Here is a 4,639-nt window from a genome sequence, read left to right as displayed (position 1 = left end):
GTTGTGCTGGCTTTTTTTGTGCAAAAACTTTTCAATTTAATGTAATCAAAATAATTCATTTTGTATTTCATAATGTTCTGTATCTCTTCTTTTTGGTCATAAATTCTTCTGTTCTCCATAAATCTGAGAGGTAAACCATTCCTTGCTCTTCCAGTTTGCTTATAGTATCAGCCTTTATATCTAAATTGTGTACCCATTTTGACTTTATTTTGGTATATGGTAAAAGATTTTGGTCTATGCCTAGTTTCTGCCATACTCTTTTCTTGTTTTCCCAGCAGTTTTTGTCAAATACTGAGTTCTTATCTCAGAAGTTGGGGTTGGGGGTTTATCAAACAGTAGATTGCTGTAGTCATTGACTACTGGGTCTTACATACCTAACCTATTCCACTGATCCACCATTCTATTTCTTAGTAAAAAGTAGTTTTGATGATTGCTGTTTTATAATACAATTTAAGATTTGGCATGGCGTGGCCACCTTCCCTAGCATTTCTTTTCATTAGTTCCCTTGATATTCTGGACCTTTTGTTCTTCTAAATGAATCTTATTATTATTTTTTCTAGCTCTATAAAATAATTTTTAGTAGTTTGTTTGGTAGAGTACTGAATAAGTAAATCAGCTTAGATAGAATTGTCATTTTTGTTTTATTAGCTAGGTGTACCCATGAGCAACTACAATTGTTTTTCTAATTATTTAGGTCTGACTTTATTTGTATGAAAAGTGTTTTGTAATTGTGTTCATACAGTGCCTGGGTTTGTTTCAGCTGGTAGACTCCTAAATATTTTATAATGTCTACAGCAACTTTAAATGGAATTTCTCTTTCTATCTCTTGCTGTTGGGCTTTGTTGCTAACATATAGAAAATGCCTATGATTTATGTGGTTTTTTTTCAATAGCCTGCAACTTTGCTAAAGTTGTTTATTATTTCAAGGAGTTTTTTACTTGATTCTTTAGGATTCTCTAAGTATATCATCATATCATCTGCAAAGAGTGATAGCTTTGTTTCTTCTTTGCCTATTCTAATACCATCAATTTATTTTTCTTCTCTTATTGCTAAAGCTAATGTTTCCAGTACCATATTAGTACCGAACAACAGTGGTGATAACAGACATCCTTTTTCACCCCTGATCTTATTGGAAATGTTTCTAGCTTATCTCCATTACATATAATGCTTGATAAAGGTTTTAGGTAGATGCTACTTATCATTTTAAGACAACTCCATTTCTTTTTTTCTTTCTTTCTTTCTTTCTTTTTTGTTTAAGTGAGGTAATTGGGGTTAAGTGACTTGCCCAAGGTCACAGACTCCATTTATTTCTATGTTTTCTAGTGTTTTCAATAGGAATGGGTGTTATATTTTGTCAAAAGCTTCTTCTGCATCTATTATTTTGATTACATTAAATTGAAAAGTTTTTGCACAAAAAAAAGTCAATGCAACCGAGATTAGAAGGAAAACAGAAAACTGGGAGAGAATTTATACAGATAATCATGTGGTTTCTGTTGGTTTTGTTGTTGATATGATCAATTACGCTGATAGTTTTCCTAATATTGAACCAGCCCTGCATTCCTGGCATAAATCCTACCTGATTGTACATACACACTCAATTGGGTATGGAAATCTATCTTACCCTACAGGAAAATAGTGGGGAAAAGGATAAGAGAGGGGCAATAATAGAAGGGAGGGCAAACTGGGGGAGGGGATAATCAGAAGCAAATACTTCTAAGGAAGGACAGGGTCAAAATAGAGAATAGAATAAATGGGCGGTGGAATAGGATGAAGGGAAATATAGTTAGTTTTTCTCAACATGGCTATTATGGAAGTGTTTCACATGACTACACATGTATAACCTACATGGAGTTGCTTGTCTTCTCAATGAGGGTGAGCGAGGAGGGAGGAAGGGACAGAATTTGGAACCCAAATTTTTAAAACAAATGTTAAAAATTGTTTTTACATGGGACTAGAAAATAAGATATACAAGCAATGGGATCTATCCTGCCCTACAGGAAAATTGAAGGGGAAGGGGATAAGAGAAGGGGGGGCATTGATAGAAGGGAGAGCAGATCAGGGGAAAGGGAATTCAGAATGCATGCCATCTTGGGGTGGGGGGAGGGGCAAGATGGGGAGAAAATTTGGCATTTAAAATCCTGTGGAAGTGATTGTTGAAAAGTAAAAATAAATAAAATTAATTAAATTTAAAGAAAAGAATGTAGCTGTCATTAACTTGGTGGCATAGATTTATCTCTATTAGTGTTCTCTATTTGAGCAATTCATTAACATGGGCCTATCAGAAAAGATACCTAGGGAAATAGAAAGCACAGGAAGAACACCTATAAAAACACTGCCAAATACAGTCAGACCACGGTTGTCTTTCTAATCTAGGTTCTACCTGGTTCCTTTGCCTCTCCTAAAATATACAATTATACAATAACAATATCATTCAAAATAAGCTCAAATATAAGCAATTTGAAAGCCTGTTACTTCCTATTTTTATGTTCCTTGAAGCCTTAGGGACCAAAGGAGAAAGTTGATATGCTTCTGAGGGCTAAAGCAATGCAGCTAGCTTACCCAGTTTTCATCAGTCTCACCTAATTTTCCCCTTCCCTAGCCTCAGCAACCCCAACCCCAGGTCTCATCAGCCTTACAATACTTAAACACATTACTCACTTAGCCATCCTCTAGCTTAGCTCTCTTACATTCTTTATGGGGTTGATATTCCCTTTTGTTAGAGTAAATTAAACCATAGTATATGCAAAGTATCTTAATAATCCAACTTCAAGGTGTCTGTGATGTCATTAATGTTGGTATTTCCTGCATCTATACAGATCACAACCCACTCATGGATTTTCAACCTGTGAAAATTCTGTCTATATTTTATTAGAGATTCTTTGAAGAAGCTTAACTCAACATTCCAAAGACCTTCTTCTAGATTCTTTTTAAAAATCTTATTTATAACAGTGGTACACAGCTTGTTCATCTTAACACAGAATCAGCCCACCTGCACTTCTAATTAAGCATTTCCATACAAAATCCTTTATGTCACTTAAGCACAGGTCAATGAAATTGGGAATTGTCTATTTACTTGTACCCAGCATGAATGTCTTTATTGAATTTTGGGTGAGGTATTCATGGACTTAAAATGTAGTGTGTTTATCTTTCAATACCTGAGTCTAATTTTAAAAAGGGACTGTGGTTTTTTTAATTGGAAAAATTTGTGTATCTTTTTAAAAATTGTGATTCTTATGTGTACACAAAATGAAAAGTACCAAACAATGCAAAAAATCTCCAAAATCACACCAGAATAAGAAAAAAAATGCCTAGTTTTATATCTTATATTCAGAACACAAAATTATTCTCCATTTTAAAAAAAATATATTTTTTGAACTGAGATTTAATCACTGAGTATTCAGATACTGAACCACAGGCAACTCCAGGTCTTGTTTTAACTGACTCTATAGACTTATCCACCTTTGGTTGCAACATATATAATTAATCAGATTTATATATTAACCATATAGTGATGTTTGTGTGTCAAGTCACCTTTTTTCGAGTTGTTGAAAAATAATGTTTGCTATGGCCAGTGAGTTATCTTTACAAAACTCTATTAGTCTCTACCCTGTTTCATTTTGTACCCCAAGGCCAAACTGTCCTGTTACCCCAATTATCTTTTGATTGCCTACTTTAGCATTCCAATTTTCTATAATGAATGCAACATCTTTTTTGAGGGATGTATTTCTAGAAGATATTGTAGGTCTTCATAGGACTGATCAACTTTGGCCTCTTTGACATCAGACTTGTATCACTGTGATATTGAACAGTTTCCATTGGATTCAAACAGATATCATTCTGTCATTTTGGAGATTATACTCCAGTACTACTTTTCTTACCCTTTCATTGACTATGAGGGCTTCTATATTTCTTCTAAGGGGTTCTTACTCACAATAGTATATGTAATTATCACCTCAATTAAATTCACCTGTTCCCACACATTTAACACCCATTGACACTCAAGACGTTGAAGTTTAGTCTTTGCATCTCCCATCTGACCACATCTAGTTAAACTTGGTTCATAGATCTTACATTCTAGGTTCTTATGCAATATTGATCTTTACGGCATTGTACTTTCCTTTTGTCAACAGATGCACTCACAGTTGAGCTTCCTTTCAGCTTTGACCCAGCTGCTTCATTAGTACTGGACCTACTTACAGTTGTCCTCTCTTCTTCCCCAGTAGCATATTGGAGAACTTCCGATCTGAGGGGCTCATCTCCTGATGTCATCTCTTTTATCACTTTAATACTGTCCATGGGGTTTTGTTGGCAAAGGTACTGGAATGTTTGTCATTTCCTTCTTCAATGGATCACTTTTTGCGTGTGTGTGTGTGTGTGTGTGTGTGTGTACATATATACAGGTGTGGATTTGTGTGTAAATGTATATGTGTATACTTTCTGCCATATTGTTAACAAACTCTTAGAAAGCTACCTATAGTTCTATGGCATACTTGGTTGTAATATTAAGCTGTGAATAAATGGGTCCAATCTGCCTATAAATCAACTTATGGAAGTATTATTTAGTCACTTTCTTTCTTTCTTTCTTTCTTTCTTTCTTTCTTTCTTTCTTTCTTTCTTTCTTTCTTTCTTTCTTTCTTTC

This window comes from Vombatus ursinus, unplaced genomic scaffold (genome assembly GCF_900497805.2).
Source record: "Vombatus ursinus unplaced genomic scaffold, bare-nosed wombat genome assembly UNPS02015255.1, whole genome shotgun sequence".
Classification (NCBI taxonomy): Eukaryota; Metazoa; Chordata; class Mammalia; order Diprotodontia; family Vombatidae; genus Vombatus; species Vombatus ursinus.
This window is presented reverse-complemented; position numbering follows the sequence as displayed.